General features: G+C 40.4%; 2 protein-coding genes across 2 annotated transcripts in view; one reads left to right on the plus strand and one right to left on the minus strand.

The window, feature by feature from the left end:
* WFS1 (wolframin ER transmembrane glycoprotein) overlaps nucleotides 1-10,870 on the minus strand; it is a 63,999-nt gene extending 53,129 nt beyond the window's left edge. Inside the window, exon 1 of the mRNA XM_054825241.1 lies at nucleotides 10,771-10,870. The gene's annotated coding sequence lies outside the window, so the exon portion shown is untranslated. The remainder of the gene's footprint in view (nucleotides 1-10,770) is intronic.
* JAKMIP1 (janus kinase and microtubule interacting protein 1) overlaps nucleotides 9,992-18,206 on the plus strand; it is a 157,925-nt gene continuing 149,710 nt past the window's right edge. Inside the window, exon 1 of the mRNA XM_054825246.1 lies at nucleotides 9,992-10,147. The gene's annotated coding sequence lies outside the window, so the exon portion shown is untranslated. The remainder of the gene's footprint in view (nucleotides 10,148-18,206) is intronic.

Consider the following 18,206-nt stretch of genomic DNA (forward strand, 5'->3'; position numbering starts at 1 on the left):
AAAAACCCATCAAGGTCGTATCAGCTATCTGGTTTTTAACATGTGCCATCTATTCCTCTCCACTGCTAAAATGCAGCTCTAATGCACTGGCATCAGTCACAGGTATAGCAAGAGATACACTTCTGCGATACATTTCCTAGAAATAATGCTCCTGATGAACAAATCACTCATGTAATTCTGACTTTCATAAAAAGAAAAGGAACGCTAGCACATTTTCAACATATGACAGAATGTGCAGATCCCTGTTTGCATTTTCCTCGTTTTCCCCAATATATTAATCAGAAGATACCATTATATTCTGTATTGAATGGAGAATTCAGATGTCCTTTTCATGGAAGGAGATTACCTAGCTTCCTCAATGGAATTAGAATTTATCAACATAGCTTAAAACAAAGAAAATACAACATTTTGCACAGCTCGCTACTGAGGATTGTCTTCAGTCAGTCTCCTGCTGACTGTTAACTGCAAAGGAAACTGCTGAAAAAAATCACTATGTGATTACAAAAACACAGGACTGGAAGAGATTCAAAACCAATCCTCTGCTACTTCTCTCCCTCTCCTAATGTAGCATCCACTTCTCTGCTGAAATTCATCCAGGAAAGATTAAACAAAATGACTCCTCACTTTCAAAGACAACCTGCTACAGTTCTTCACTTATTTTACCATTACAATGATTCCAATAGATTGCAAAAAAAAAAAAAAAAAAAAAAAAAGATGGAATTTAATAGGAACAAATACAGGATGTTACATTTTATACAGCTAATCTACCGTCTAGGGTAGGTCAGTAACAGGATGGATCAGGAAGCAAACACAGGATGAAGAATAACTGGCTAGGTATCAGTACATTAGGGATTACGTTAGATTAAAAAATGATAAATCAGGAATGTCATTCTATTTCAGATAAAGGCAAGTGCCATCGTGGCATGTAAGGCATACAGGAGGTAATCCTTTTGCTACTCAGGATTGTGAGGCCGCAGCTGCCACACTTCAAAACCCAGGTCCATACTTTGGAAATAGGCGAATCTTGTGGACAAAGTCTAGAGGAGAGCAGCGAGTGATCAAAAACCTAGGTGGAATGTAGGAAAAAGGTGGGAAAACTAGACTTTCAGCCTTGTCAAAGAAGATAATTCGATATATGCAAAATCTTCTGCAAAGAGAATGCTTTTAGTGCTTGAGGTGGGTAGAACAGGTAGTAATAACTTGCAGCAAAGGAGACTCAGATTAGACATTAGTTAAAACTTTACAAGAAGACTGAAGCAGACCATCTGTAAAACTATCATCAGAGGGTTTTTTTTTAAGAGGAGGCAATATAAACGTCTCTAAGGAATATCCAGGTAGTAGGAATAATGCCTTGGAGAACAAGATAGTTCAGATAATCTATGAAAACTTCATCCAGCTCTGAGATCTTTATCAACATTCCTTTATTCCTCAAATGTAAATTGTTTCTGAGCTTAACACAAAGGGTATTCATTTGGTGAACCGCTCTTCTTTTAAAGAAGGTTTGATAAACTTCAGAATTTTGATATGTGTTCAATTGCATTTGAATTTTGCAATATATATGACTTTTAAGAGGTATGATATCTAGAATAGTTCCTTATTATTTGCAACCTCTATTAATCTCCCTAAGTTAACCTGAAAAGGTTTTTCTGCTGGACATAGCTGAGACCACTGATCAGCCAGAGTCTTGTTTATTCTAGTAAGAGCCAAATTTGGATATCTGATCAGCATAATGCTTTGCTTGCTCAAAACATTGCTTAGCTAACACAATGCTTGACAATATTCAGAGTTAGCAATTTAAAAGCCAGCAATACATTTGTCTTTTATTTTTTGTACTTTTGTTGACATATATATGTGAATTATTGCATTAATTAGCCCTCATACAATAAGAGATCTGCTGTTTACACATGTTCAGGGCAACATCTGGCTTTAAGATAAAACTTTCAATAGCAGAGTGGGAAGAAGAAAAACTCTTGAGGCAAAGGATAAAAAAAAAAAAGGACCAATTTAATTCTTAATTTAGACTCCTTTTAGTTACCTTAATCTCATCCTGAACTTCTCTGGTGGACTGAGAGGGGGCAGGGAAGGCTGTAGCAATTTTTAAAATTTTTTTTAAGTTATCTGTCAAGACTAAAAAGAGTATTGCATTAAAATGCAATTTGAGTTTCACAAAATTTTCTAGGCTATAAATTTTTAACTCACCTAATCTTTCCTCAGGGCCATTCTCAAAGTCTTTAGAATATGCTAAGATTTTTTATGGTTAGGGCCCAAGCCACTTGAAATGATTCATAAAAGAACACAGTCTAAGAGGGCAAGTTACCTAAATAATTCAATACTGTCGTACCCTTTGATAGGTACGCAAGGAGCTGAAAATTCCTTTGGAGGTTTCATTTCATTTTCCCTTTAGGCCAGAAACCATTTTTTTTTGGAAGCAGGGAAATACTTTGCATTACACTTCCTCACATCTGGCACCGCAAAGCGTTTTATATACGCTGTGCCTGACTCATTCCATTCGAGCAAGAGGGGCTTCTGTAGGGGACAGGCAGGCTAAATCCCAAATGCTGTTGCACAAACAACCTAAATAAAAAAAATAAGATAGGGAAATGATGCAGAAATTCTGATCACCTTCTGGGTGCTTTGCCAGATTTACCTGGCTTTACCAGATTAAACCAACGTTGTATACCGAGCTCTGGGGTGCTGACAAGCAGTGCTCTCTCTGTTTGGGGTTTTTACCTGCAACCTCCTCAGATGGGCTTCGGGAGATTGGAAAGACTGTCCAGAGAGTGAATCAATTTGCATACAATACCTGCAGCATAAATTTGTCATCTCCACATGAAGTAAATCATGAAACATAACCAAAGGCAGAGTCACGGAGGGAAAACCCCGTGCTACGAAGCACTGTGGCTAGATCCAGCCCTCGGGCGCCCGGATGGAGAGTAACCAAGCTGCCTTCAGAAGCAGCATCCATTAGCCCAGCAGGCTGTCACCTACCCAGCTCACAAACAGTGCGAGCTCAGGCATCTCAGCAGTTCGGTCACCTCTATCACTGACTACCCTTTCCTCAATTATATCTTCTTTTTATCTTCTCCTAGGCTAATCCACATACACGTTCTACTATCATGTTCCCACTTCACCTGTTTTACCCCACTACTATAGTACCATGGCTAGACAACGGTTGACTCGACCTTTTTCAAACTGTTCTATGTATAGTATCATCTCAGGGGAGTCCTCATCACAAAATTTTAATACTATTGTTCTTTAACTGGGCTGCAATTAGCAGTATAATTAGATTTTGTTTGACATGCATCCATGTTGTTTCTTATTCTTTATTTGCAATGTGATTACCCCTTCCACTACAAAATGATAGTGGCAATCTACGCCAGCATATATTGCAATTGGACTACATGGTCGTTGCAGGTCCCTTTCACCTGACCTAGTCTAGTCTAGTCTAGTCTAATTCTGTATTATTCAGTTGCATAAACTATATCCATTCTTGTTTTGCTATATCAAATAGCTTTTGATTAGTCTTATTTTTCTCAATTCTGTCTGTGCTGCTAGTACAGTATGTTGAAGTGCCCAGGACAGCGAACTACTGGGATAACTGTCAAAAATCCAAGTTCTGGAAGGCATTTTTCTGAAGCCATCTAAAAAAAGAGGGGTCGGGGGGGGAGGGGAAAGACTTATAGATAAAGCTCAGTAAAACTTCTCTGAGGCCATAAGAAAATATAAAAGCAACCCATGTTATGTGGACAGAAGCCTATGTTTACACAATCTTAATTACTCAAGTTGTTACTGAACTCTGGGCAGTGTACTTTGAGACATTAATTGATTTTGTACCTTTTCCTAAGGACAAACATTGTAAAGACAGAGCTAATGTCCTTAATCCTGTCTAAATGTGCTGCTCATTGTAGCCTGTTTTATTGAATGTAGGTGAAATTGCCTTTAAAGCAGTATAAGGAGAGCAGAACTATATGGACAATTAATAAAAAAAATTTGTTCTTACCATAAGATTAATTATATCTGATACAATTAATTCTTAAACTTAAGAAATATTTCTATTTTCCTTTGTTGCACATTAACCTGTCACTTAACAGAGATTAAATATACTTTTATTAAGTACAAAAGTATCCAAATTCTGCACGACCAGAAATCTACAGACAGCTAGGAAAAACTTCAGTTATTTTGCCTTTGAGCATTTAAAAGAATATGATAATACAGGAGCAATTTTGGTATCTTCGCTGACAAATATCATGCTAGCGCATCACGGGGACGAGTAATGAAGTGCCTGTTTCATCTTCCACAGGGTATAACTCAGTGATTCCTGTACCTTCGCCTTTGGATAGCACCTGGTCCTACCCAGTTTCTACCTCTAAAGAAAAGGCCACATTCAAAACTGAAAGTCCTGGCCTGTCTTTAAAGGGAGCTGCTTTCTAGTGCGAAACAGCAGACCTTGCAGATCTCCTACGTTCAATTACACCCCGGTTTCCAAAGATATACAAATACTTGGATCCTCTCCTCTTTTAATAGGGAAAAGGGAAGGAATTTATCAGGCTATCTATTCATTTCCCTATCACCCTTTCTTTCTTCACAAATATGAACTTTATGACAGCAATTTTTTTTCATTCTGTAAGAAAGATACATCCAAGGGAATCGGAATCCCTCAATATGCCCCAAAACGAAGACCTTGCAGTTATGTGCACAACAGCAGTGAAACATTTCTCCTTTTTGTATACTGATTGGAGGTTTATATCGGTGTGCATAACAGAAGCTGTGGTATTTCTTAATGAACATTTCCATCTAGCCGCTATCCTTTGCAATGATGCATAACCTTGTATTATGTCCTGACTGCCTGCAGTTTTGAATACAGAGATAAAAGAAAAGCACATCTACTTTGTAACCACATAAACTGCTGTAGAAGTACTACAATCTTCAATATGATTAAATTCTGATATTAATTGCATGATTAATAAAGCATGTTTTCTTTTCTTTTTTTCCTTTGCACTTATAGTTTTTATTCCAGGAATGCTACAACTCAGAGTTGCCAAACATATATAATATTATCAATATATACAATATACAATATTGGAATAAGATCTTGTCTTTAGAAAGTTGAGGCGGCCATTAAACAACTCATCTTTTAAAAGAAAGAATAAGAATCATGAAGAGAAAAAGGGTCCACCAAAATTTTATGTTTTTAACAGCCATGTTTAGCAGCCTTTTTCCAACAAAGCTCTGAATAGCTCGGTGTATTATGTACTAAAGCAAGTGTGAGTGAACCACAGGCACATATCCTCAGAGAATTCCTTCTAAGAAGTATAATGGCTGTTATTTTTACCCTTTTAATCCCTAGCCTTTCCTCATTACAGCTAATCATCTCAACATATGCATTAAAGAGACCTATGCAGGTAGCACTAGAAATCAATTGCCATCCAAAGCCTAGTGCTTACTTCTGTAGCAGCATCTCGAGCCAAACATGGGTTAATATTCTGTAAATCTTCAGTTTCGCCCTTTGTTTTAACATGAAGTCACTTGACTTCTCAAAAACAAGTGCAAGAAAATATTAAAAGTGCATACATATCCACACAGCCACATGCCCACACACAAAAGAAAGGACTATTGTACAATTTACTCCGTGCAATACAGCAATGTAACTTACGATTGTTAAAACTACATTTGGAAAAGAACACATTTCAACTCTTAATTGCTGTCTGATTCTTTTGGCTGCTATTGATAACTGTGCATGGAACGTATTCCCTAGTATGTTCGTAACATGCTATTTCTGGATATTCTACCAACACCCACCTATGGCAGAACCCGTCAATAGGGTGAGAGAAAGGGAAGAACATCTCCAAGAAGATAAATCACAACTTGTCATATCAGTGTTTCTACCATTTGTAAAAGAAGGTTTGATTCTGACACAATATGTGTTACAGAAAGGATTTGTTCAGGGCGCACGAGGCTGTAGGCAGGTGTAGGCAGTTTCTGCCCTTGGCCAAACGGCACGGCATCCCCCACCGGTTACACTACCACCTTATGAGCTGCAGACACCAGCACCACTTTCCCTTTTGGTTCAGCAGATACAAATTCTGTTTTGAAATTCAACAGCATGGTAGGTGATGGGTGTTTCGTGCGTGTTAATGCCACTATCAATTTTATACATGACTGCACAGCAAGACAGATTCCCCAGGGGTCTGTAAGTAGCACCTCTGCTCTGGGGCCAAGGTAGCCTTGGCAGAGACTCACCCACGAAGCGGAGCGGGAGCCCAGATGCGTAGCAGGCCAGCTCTGAGCAAAACACATCTCAGCTACTACAGAAAATCAGGTCAGCTCTTCGCAGCAATCTTGAATCTGAATAAATAGTTTTTTTAAAAAAATTATAAATTAATATGAAAACATTACTGTTTTAAATGAAAATCCACTGCAAGTTTCACAATGCTGCAATAACTTAGAAGAATAAACCTCATTCCATTTCAATGACTCTGTACCTCCCTGGCTTTCTGAAATAGATGTCCTGAATCTAACTTTTCTAGAAAAATAATTCCCATAAAAGATCACACCCAAATTCTTTAAAGTGGATAATTACTGCCAGTCTACTTGAAGTCACCCCTAAGAATAGCTGATTTTTCCTCTCCTATCCTGAGCAGTATTAACATTAATAATAATCAGTGCCAAGCAATGAGAAGTTTTAAATATGGCCATATGTTATATATAATTGTTGTAGTGTTGCTATGCACTATTATATAGTTGCCTGCAGATGGCTGCATTTCAATGGGAAAAAAACCATACTGTGTAAAAAAATAAATAAATCTGTCTTTAGATGTGTATTTCTGATTTCTAAATAATAATATTAATAATATCAGCAATATGAACAATAATAGTAACAACAAAAATAACGACAACAATAATAAAAAATAATCAATGCAATCCTTTGACATTTACAGCAGCAGATAATCTGGTCCCCTGTGTGTAAACCAGTTTCAAAAGTACTCTAGGATTTTTTTTCATAAAAGAATGTAAGAGCTTAAAGCATTACAGTTACGCAGAGCTGAAGTTTAAAAATGTGTCACATCTTGAGTTTTAACTGAGCAGGAGGACCACCACTGTTTACAAAGGATTTTTGTTATGATTAAAAAGTTAAGGCAAATTTAGAGCAAGGATTCTGATATCGTTCTGCTAGTCTGCAGGCTTAAAGCTCTTTACAATGAGTGTATTGATATTAAAAATGGATTAACTTTTCAATTGTGGCCCGTCCTTGAAGTTTTATTTTGCTTTCTACTTAATGCAGTTACTTCAGCATGAGTACAATAAAGTCAAAGTGCCTCTAATTCTAAACTGCATAGCTGTAAAGTTACCAAAAGCTTTTAAATGCATTTTTAAAGTGTTACTTCTAAGCCTTAGTTCTATTCCTCCTGAACTAATGAAGAATTTGATTTTGAGGGATTCAGTACGCAGCCCAATATTTTCTTGCTGATGTCTCACGTAGCACTTTTCGGATTCAATATTTCAATCTGCTTTACTAATCACTAAAAGCAGACTTAGAAAGCAGGTAACGCAATAGCCAAACAAACAGTAATAACATGTCAGCCACTGGCTGGGCAAAACGTTTCTTTTCCCTTGCAGACATCTTCTGTACTTCACAACTGTGACCCCATGTGTGTTTTTCGGAGGCCTCTCACATTATCAGGGACACCACAGTTACCGGGAGACATCAGGATTAATTCCTGGCTGACCCACAGAATTCCTGTATCACCTTGGGCAAGTCTTGCAGGACCCAGTTGTTTTCTGCCAGTAAGATCTAACGCTGACATAAACAAACCAACAAACAGGTCAGATTTTAAATCTTTACTTTCACTCAATATTCCAGCCTCTTGGATATTCCATATCCACTAGTAGTTCTTTGGGGATGGGAGCATCTTTACAGTACACCTGTGCAGTGCTGACAGCGCAATGGGTCCCTCAGCTTCTAGTCATTAGTGGATATCAAATAGTGGATATCAAACCCCACGCTCTCAAAAGGATGCTCGAGGGTTCATGAAGTGAGGGTTGCTCTCCAGCTGAAGCGAACAGCAGGTTATAGAGCCATGTCGGACAGGAAGCTAAACTTTTTCACTTTATGCAGACAAGATGATGATCACCCAACCTTAATTTTAAATGAAACCAAATTTACGTACATTTTAAAACGCTCACACATTTTTATTAATGAAAAATACTGAGAAACCAAGTGCTAGCTAAGTTATAAATTTCACCTTCTTATTTATTTTTAAGTACTTTCAAGCAAAAATTATTTAATAACGTAAGAAGATAATTTGCATGTTACCACCCTATGCACCAGTCCATTATAAGGAAATCCTACACAGAACATCCTGTCTTTCTTCAGAACACAACACTGCATCCTTGCACAAGACCCAACACTCATATAAGGCCATGCATATATTATTTAAGAGCTCCAGTTTCCTCTCTCCCTGACCAGGGCCAGAACTAAGGCCCAAAATTCCTATTCCTATAAAGAACAGATAGCAGCTATAGCATAACAAGCTGCTTATTAATCCAGACTGGGAACAGAGCCACTAACAAATGTGTTGACATTTTTTAAGAGCATATATCACAAACATTTATACCTGAATTGTCTTGGAAAATGGAACAAATAAACCATTTCTTCCTGATTTTAAAATCAAACCCAGCATTTTCTCTATAGAGGAGAAACTTTCAGGGTTATTCCAGCTACAACAATTCCTTTAGCTCCTGTTTGAAACGCCTCCCTTTGGAAAGAGATTTGTTTAAACGTTGCTTCACACTGCCTAGCAATGCATGATCCCTTTTGGTCCCAAAAGGTGGTTCTGACTGTTTAATTACCTTTACTGTTAAGCTGTGCATTCCACTTCAGATTTGGACTTCAGGCCTTCAGTTTGGACGTCAATAGTGTTATGGTTTTATTTGTGAGGCTGAAGTGTCCCCTTATCAAATTGCTGTCTCCGTGTTGCAGCCCAGAGCCATCTTTCTGATGAACCCCCTCAACTTACTTCTTTGAGCATGTTTCAAGACTGATGCTTGTTTCCTGTATTTGTAGTTCTTTCTAATCTACCTATTTTTCCATATCCATCTTGTCTTATTAAACTAAGTATAGACCTAGCACCCCAGCAGCAACAATACATAAACCAAATAGAACAGTGAACCTGCTTATTTTCTCCTTGATACTGGGCCTATGTACACAAATACTGCATTAGCCATCAACACAACATTGAGCTAATTATCATGACCATTCCCACTCCCCGAGGTCTTAGCGTTTAGCTAACAAAAATACATTTCTGCTGCATTCACTGGGTCCATCACTGAATCCGGATCAACACAAATATACTTGCAAACAGCATTTTAGTAAAGGCACGTTCAAAGCCAATGTATGCAGCGCAGAAGAGGCAGTCTGGTTTGAAACCTGCAAGCAAAGCCTGGGCCTGGGAGCCTCAAGCAGCTATTCTGTTCCATTCTAACAAAATAATGAGGTTTTAAATGGTATTAGGGTTTCCAGCCGTCTGGCATGGATAGCGAGCGCTAGCAGTTGAGTTAATCTGACAACTCCGTGTCTAATGCTTGTGTGCTAGGGTAGGGTGTAACATAAAAAATTAAATCGATAAATCCTTCTCAGCACTCTGTTCCTGATGGGCACGGGTCCCCATCTATGGCAAGCTGAGTAAGGGGGCTATTGCACACACCCCACTCGAGCCGGCGCGACTCCTGCGCACACCGCTTCACCCAGCGCCGGGGGAAGTTGCCCGGAGCAGGAGCGCGGCCCCGGGGACCCCGCCGAGGCTGAGAGCGCCGCACCGCGCCCCACGCCGCGCCACGACCTGACCTCCCCTCCCCGCCCCGCCCCGCCCCAGCGCCCGCCGCCCTCTCCGCCGCGGCGGCGGCAGCAGCGGGACCCCCCCCGCTCGGGGCGGGGCTGCGGGGAGCGGCTCGGGGCCGCCGCCTCCCGAGGGCGGGCCGCCGGTGACAGCTGGGGAGGGAGCCCGGCGCCGGCAGCGAGGTGCGGCTGCCGGGCGGTGCGTCGCCGCCGGCTTCGCCGCTCCGTCCGCATCGCGCCAGCAGGTCCCTCCGGGGAAGAAGCGGGCAAGGGCTTGGCGGGGCCCTGCCGCCGTTACCGGCCGCGGCGTGGGTGAGTAGCGGCGGCGGCGGCGGCAGGCACGAGTGGGTGATGCGGTGGCGGCGCGGAGGACGGGGTGGGGGAGGGAGGTGGGGTGGGTGGGTGGATGGATGGATGGATAGATGGATGGATGGATGGATGGAGGATGCTGCCGCCGCTCTCGGAGACTTTGATCGTGCGCGGTGCCAGAGGAGAAAAAGTGCAGCCCGGGGCGGGGCGAGGCCGTGCCCGTCTCCGGTCGCCCCTCCGTGCCGGTGACCCGACGGGCGAGGAAGCCCCGGGAAGGGCGGCCGGTCCTTGGCGGGGCTGGGCGCTGCCTGTTCCCGGGCGGGGAGAGGCGGCTCTTGCCCGCCGAGGGAGCAGCTCGGCCGGGCTCCCCGCCTGCCCCGGCCCTCCCGCAACTCCCCCGCAGACATCAGCGAGCCGGGGCGCGGCCGCGATGGGGAAGGGAGAGCCCCGGCCCGGCGGCTGCGGGGGGTGCGAGTCCTCCGAGCCCCGAGGGGCGCGGGGCTGCCCGCGCTCACCCATCCCTCCATCCCAGCCGCCGGTACCTGCGGGAGGGTGCGATAACGGTGCGGGGCATCCCGCCCCCCCCGGCCCGCGCTCCGCCGCCCTCCGCTCCTCCCGGGCTTTACCTGGGGTTCAGGCGGGCGTCCCCGAGCGTCGGCGGGGCAGGCCGCGGGGGGTTTAGACCTGCTCTTGCCAGCCGAGCCCTGCTGGCATGGGTTTTGTGAGAGCAAATCAGAGGCCTGCCCTTGGAGGGCTTGCAGGATGAGGCCTTTATTTTTTTTTTTTTTTTTGCAGGGTGCTGGCTGGCTGATATTTACATAATATCTCTGCTAAAGAGTGACCTCTTCCCTAATTGGAGGCTTCCTTTCCATTTTCTATGGCAACACTACAGAACAGATCACTCTGGAGGGTTGGATGAGAGAGGAGTATCAGCACACAGTGTAATTTTTGTTTATTGGTTGCCCGTTAAGACTGGTTTGTCCTAGTGAATGGGTGAGATTTTGAGAAAAGTTCTCTACCAGCAGCCATTAGGCCTGTAAGTCACTGCAGATTTGCGGAATCTCTAGAGAGAGGATGGAGTAGACATAGGTTTAACAAACAAGCAAGAATTGTTTTTGTTAGGTATTTACAGATTATCAGTCATACATTACTGTTGACTTCCATGCACCACACTGTCTAATCAAACAATACTGAAGAATGATGTTAATTTAAACAGATGGTATTTATTTTTATTACTTATTTATTTTAAAAATTCATAGGATTATTACAAGGAAATCCTAGAAAAATTTGTAAGGAGGAGGAAAATGAGTCCCACTTCAAGATTCCTTTTGCTCCCCAAGATCCTTGACCTATGCTTAGGATACGCAGTAATATCTTTTCTTACATGATTTGTCTTACTGACGGTAAGCATGATGTGCGTATGTATTTATGCAGGAATGGGATGCTGTAATGCTTATTAGGGTCTGCTGTGTTTCATCTCCATGAGGTGCCAGTGTCTGTTTCAGGTTTTACATGGCTAGGGGTGCATATGCTTTGTGTTGGTTTTCCAAAGCGTGCTGAAAATAAATGTTTTCTGATCGTAAGACACACTACTTCATGGTGCATTTAGGCAGGAAGGTTTTTATGAAGACTTTTAAATTCAGCTTAATTATTTTGAGATGGTGCTTTTGTTCTGCATTAAAAATATGCATGCCTTACTATTAATGATGCTAAAATTAGTTAATGATTGTAATACAGGAGCTGTGATACTCTGTAGGGCTTAGAACATTTGTTTTCAATCTCTGCTCTGTTTATTTTCCTCGGTCCATTGGGATGATTTTGTTTCTTGCACCTGAGGTAGTGTGGGGTCTTTTTGGGTTTGGGGTTTTTGTTTTTGGATGGGTGCAGGTAGCGAGGATGTTAATATATGAAATGGATAGATACGCTGGAGTTTTAAACAGAAGGGCCAAGAATCTTGGATCTTCTAGAAGAGGTGATCCTCCTTTTGGGTGCAGAGGCCACTGTTTGGAGAGGTGCTCTACAAGGAGGCCACCCCTAGGACTCCTTCACTGAGGCACTGAGGGTTAGGTCTGCTACGGACTGAGATTCTACTACTGTAAGAGGCTATTGGTATAGAGATTTGCCCAGCATGTTTAAGTTCTCCTGCATGCAGATAAAGGCTTTTTTTTTTCCTTTTTCTTTTTGGAAATGCTCTGAGAAACACTCACTCTCCACTTAAATGTATGTTCCTTTAGTGTCTTAGATTGTTGTTATGGGAACGCAAGACTTGGAAATATCCTCAAAAGAGGCCATGGGTTGAACCTGAGGTAAAAATGAGGCTTGAATTGGAAGAGATATGCTCTGTTAAAATGTTAATCTCAGTACGCAGTGGTAGAATAAAGGTTCCTTGTCATGATTTTTCTCTTAGAGGTCCATCTCACTCAAGCCCACTTTTTGTTTTCCATAGCTAGTATATCTGTGTCCCCAGCACCATTTTTATTACAGTTTATCCCAGCTCTGCTGTCAGTTTCTGCTTTTAAATATTATTTGTCAGCATTTAAATGTTTATAGTTATTTTCATGTATAGATATTTTTTCTGTTGAATGTTTTGATTACATTATGATAGAAAATAGGGAATGTAGGAGTAGCAAGGATATTCAGGAAATAAATGGACCTGGGCCACATTTCTGGACGGTGTAAGGCCAGCTGGAGCTAGCATAAATACATGTCAGGGAACAGAAAATAATGAAGAATGTGAGATTGGATTGCTTCTTTGTATAGAAGCAAGGTTGGTTGCATGCTGCCTCCCTCTAAGAGGATATATGGACCTGTACCCCTGATCACTGTGTCTCAATTTATCTATTCATTTATTAATTTTGAACTAAGGTTGCTCTGCCATCAAGGAAATAAATCATTAAACCCTTCCTCATTTTCTTGTCTGTAATCCTGACTTTTTTTTCCCTCTCAACTTCCATTAACTCTATTCCGCTTCATTTTGAAGGGACAATATGCAGCCTTAATTGCAGCTTTGTGTACTGATATGCACAAACACATTCCATCTCTTTTGTTTTTCATTAAAAAAAGTTCCATATTTAGAACAGTTGCTGATTTATGGTACTTATTCCAACGTTACTCTGCATTATTCAGGAAAATCAGTTTCATAGTCATTGTTTCATAGTTATTCGCATGTAACAATAAAACATCATGAGTTCATGATCTAAAAAAGTGCTTTTTTCCATCTTGGGAAGGCTTCCCTCTGTACACAAATGTTGTAATTTACTTCTATTGAACTTTTGCTAAGATTTTGTAACATATATAACTTTATCAGCCCTAACTTCAGTAATAGGGAAAATTTCTGTCGTAGTTCAATAAAAATAGTATAGATTCATTCTCAGTGGGGCAAAATGGAACTGCATTAGTAGTTTAAACTCATTTTTAACTCATTCTTTTTCAGTGATACTTCCATCCTTTGCACATTATTATAAATCATTGAACTTTTTTTTAGCACATGGAATGCTTTCGTAGGCCTTTCTTTGAGATCTCTAAAACTTTAAGTTGGTTACTTCCTTACTTGCAATATTCCATCTCTTTGTTCCTCTAATAAGAACAGCAGCTTAGAGAAACTTCTATGGGCTGCGATAGGTGAGGTTTTCCCCTTTTCCTCGCAGCACAAAGCCAGGCTCGTAGATCTGGCATTTCATTTCACAGCTACCTTTGAATTTGACGCATTCTTCATTTACCATATAGGCTCTCAAACACATGCATAAATGCAAAGGAAGAGCCGAATGTATTTGGGAAGCTCCCACCTGCAGCCGTTGGTTTAAGTCAGACAGGAGTGGAAAAGGTGCTTGATGTAATGAGGAATGCAGTGTGAAAGGTTGTTTCTCCTGTTACTTTATTTATGTTGGGTTTTTTTAGGCACAAGAACTTGCAGTCACTATGTATCTTGTTAACAGTTCACAATGGGAAATTATATGCCAATAAAGAGGAAGATATAGAGAGGCAATTTCTAATTTATCTTTCTGTCCTCTAGTTTTAAGAGAGGTGTGCCTAATATGCATTATATAAAAACATATAAGCGTGTACACACGCACACACGTGGTTTTTTAGTGCTGTCCTAGTACCATGGTGAATAACTTGATTGACAGAAACCAGTTCTAGAGGCGAAAGTCTGAAAGTTAAGCAAAAAATCAAATGGTGAGATGTTCAGAAATAGCAAATAGACTTTTTTATATTGGTTATGTCCTCAAAAAGCACCATCCACATTGGTTTGCTTTGCTTTGGTTTTGCTTTTAGTGCAAGATGGTTGAAGAGCATCTTTGTTTTGTTTTGATGATGACAAGAGAACTTTGATGTAAATATTACTTGTTTGGTTTCTTGCAGATATTTTTTAAAAACTACTTATTTAGTCTGTAAGCTGGCACTCTGTTAATCAGTGTAAAATTAAGAGGGGAGCTATTTATATTATCAGCTCAATGTGTATTTGTTCATGTGTTTCTTACTGGTTCCCTACTAAATGTTGGATGTTCAGTCCACCTTCACAGTGCTTGGCCTGTTCTCTAGCACTCTACCTTGAAAATACAGAAAATGGAAGCTGTTTCAGAAAGTGTATTTTTCATATTTCTCAGTGCCATTTTGACTTAACTTTCATCCTCTCGGATAACTGACAGTTGTCCTCCATTTCAGTTGTGTTTGTTTGACAAGACATTAATATTGAACGTTTTTAGTTGTGCTGATGATAGCTGTTACCTTTCCATTCAGAACGGAAGTGTCATTAGTGTCACCCGGCTGTATTTTCCAGTTTCACTTTTGATTTAACACTGATGCTCAGCATGTGCTGCAGATGAAATGCATGGCTTCCTGAGTGTAACCTCAATAACTGGTGTCCCTTTAGCTAAGCTAAACATGGTTGTCCACCTTCATTATGGGCATTGTCTGCATGTCTGGTTGCTTTGACTTCGCTATGCAGGTGAGGAGGTGATTTTTTTCCCCCTGTAGGCACTCAAGTTTAATCCTAACATTATCTATTTATTTTAAGATGAAGTGAGCCAAGTGGCATGTTGATGAAATTGAAGTATTTTGTTGTTGTTGTTGTTATTATTATTAGTAGTAGTAGTAGTAGTATGGTGAGAATAAGGGAGCCACTGCAATCTTCCTTGGGTTCTTCCAAAATTACCTTTTTTCTCTTTAAATGATCAGAACGAGGAACATCTTATTTATCTAAAGTAGACCTATTTTAATAAGACTTTCCAAAATGTCAGTGATTACGAGGCTGAGATTTCATCTTCTTTTTCTGTTTTCTATCTAGAGCAGTATCCAGCATCTGGTAACTGTTTATTTACTGCACCATAATGCTTCTATTTATGCTAAGAAAGTGTCAAATATTTTGCATTCGTCTCACTGGCTTACATTCGAACTGCCAAACAAAGGTACAAGCCTTGTTTTCTTGTGAACTTTTCTCTGAACAAGCTTGTTCTCGGCTTTTATAAATACTTGTGGCAACGTGATGCACTTGTATCCTGAGTCTAATCAGGACACGTTTCTGGGGTGGAGGTTTTACGTTATGAGACAGTGATTCCCGTTCTGTTTGAGTCTCTAAGCTGCAAGTGCTTCTATGATGTTGGAGTAACTCCTTCATGTAGTTCTTTCTGCACTATCTGGATGTAAACACACTGCGGTCCCTGTCAGGATGAAGAGACTGTGTTGTGATGTCTTACTTCTCTAAATTGCTTAGAAATGAGAGATGAAACCCCAAGAACGCAGCTGTTTCCCTGTCAAGGTGTAAAGCACCACTTTCACAATGTTTTTACTTTACGTTGATCTACTTTGAGTCGTACCTTGGCATTTCCCGTAGAGCAGCTCGTGTCTTAATCTTTCATTGCTAAACTTGTTAGGTATAGACTGTATTATAATTATACTCTTGCTAATTTAGTGTAGCAGACCTTTATTTCTTAAAGAAGATTTCAGTCATTTTTCCTCTCATTTCCTTTCCTGGACTCCCTTTTTCTTAAACCAAAACCAATGATCTGCAAGTGCATTTTATCCCAGCTTCTTATATAGATATTCTTTGAGCTTTACTCATTTTAAGAAAGATCAGAATGAAAACCTATCTGTCCTATGACAAAATAAAATAATTCAGCTGACCAATAAGGATGACGGACTTAATTCTGACAAAGGCAGACTTCAGCTTCTCTGTGCAGCATAATCCTTCTAGAAGATAATCATCCTATTAGCTTTTGCATGAAGCTTCGGCCACTACCATGTAGGATGGGGAGGGAGGATGGGATGCTGAGCCCCAACACTTAGTGGCTCTTCTGGTAATTCTGAGTCTTTTAGTAAAATGGCAAACTCTTACTAAAAACTTTAATTACATTTGCTGTAGCCTGGCTTCCTACGGAAATGAGGCTTAAATGCTTCTGCTGTCTCTCAGTCCCCTATGACTAATTTTTGCATTTGTTGGCCGATTTCAAGCTGCATTTGTAAGAAGGGTTGAAGTCTCGAAGATAAATCTCCTGCTCCAGAACTCAAGATGTATATACTTGACTGGGAAGGTTAGATGAGCCTTTTTGTGTTTTTAAACCAGTTTCACTGTTGAGCAGCATTAACTTATGTTCTCTGCAATGAGTTACCTTGAAGAGTGAGTATTTTTTGCCTTTTTCTTTTATTCCTGACATTTCATTATATCCCATTATTAGTGTTTTCTGGTTTGGTTGTTTTGGGGTTTTGTTTGTTTGTTTGTAACGGATTGCCATCATATGTTACAATTTCTCAGGATTTTCAGATTCTACATTCTACCAGCCAGGAAGTCAGGGCTATTACTACCTCTTGCAGTAAAAACCAGCACTTCCCTGCATTCAGCTAATTGTACCAACCCTGCCGTTACGTTAATAATAAATATTGTGCATATATGTTGTTTTTTGCAGATTTTCCTTTTCACTATTGTCCACTGTGTAAGAAAGCCTGAAATATTTTGTTTTTTCTTCTACTTTTTCACATCTTTTCACCTTAGCCTTTCCTAGATGACTTCTAGCGTAGAAGATAGATGGCTATTTCTGCACCACAGTGGGGAACCATGACCACAGACGTGGTTAGATGTATCTGAGCTAGAGTTGGTCTATCTGTTTAGCTAGCTATTAGAAATGTAGCTATTGGGTGACAAAGCAGTGGTTTCTAAGAGTAAAAACAGTAAATACAGAGAATTTTTGTGTGCTTTCACAAATGTGCACCCAAAAAATATGTCAAGGATTAACATACAGATAAATGTTTGTGGAGACAGGACATCTGACAAACTGCATGAAATAGAAGATTCCTGCATGCTAGCACTATGACATAATTTCATAATCATGCCAGATTATGCTTTATGAGGGGATGTATTGGAGATGTGTCTGATTTAAACAGTGTTTAAGCTCTAATCAGAGTACTTAGTGTACTTAATATATATATTGTCCAGGAAGAGAGAGAGACTAATCCTTCAAAGAGCACAAAACCAACATAGGATTCTAATTATTTGCTGTTTTCTCACACAAAGCAGAGGAATATCTGAAAATTTTAGAGGTGTCTCCATATCACTGTAGATAATAAATACTGTGCATTTCTTACACATTTAGATCTGTAAATCCAACATCCTGGTGGATGTCATTAGAACAGAGCCTTAAATATCATGATTGTCAAGAACAATAATTCTCATCTGCAGAAAAAGCAAAATATACCGCAGATTTGCTCTCGTGCATCTGATGCAAAAATGCATTACTGGTTCAGCTGCCACAATCAACTGTAACTGGCATGTGGAGTAAGGGAGCTGGAAAAAATCCATGGTCCTGCACTGGAATGCAGTAATTGCCAGCTCCTTACTGGGAGGTGGGACCAAATGCGTGAATCTATCACAGCGTGAAGCTTAGATCTGCAGAATAACTATCCTGCTCTAGTTATTTCACATTTCAGATACCCTGGAATAACCTCTCTGTTTCTCAAGGAAATTATTTTTATTGGTATATAAATATATTGGGAGAGGGAAAAATTAAAAATGGATGATGTATTCTGAACTGTCTGTAAGAGAATAACTATTTCCATGGCCAGTTTTCTT

The sequence above is a fragment of the Grus americana genome, chromosome 4, assembly GCF_028858705.1.
Source record: "Grus americana isolate bGruAme1 chromosome 4, bGruAme1.mat, whole genome shotgun sequence".
NCBI lineage: Eukaryota > Metazoa > Chordata > Aves > Gruiformes > Gruidae > Grus > Grus americana.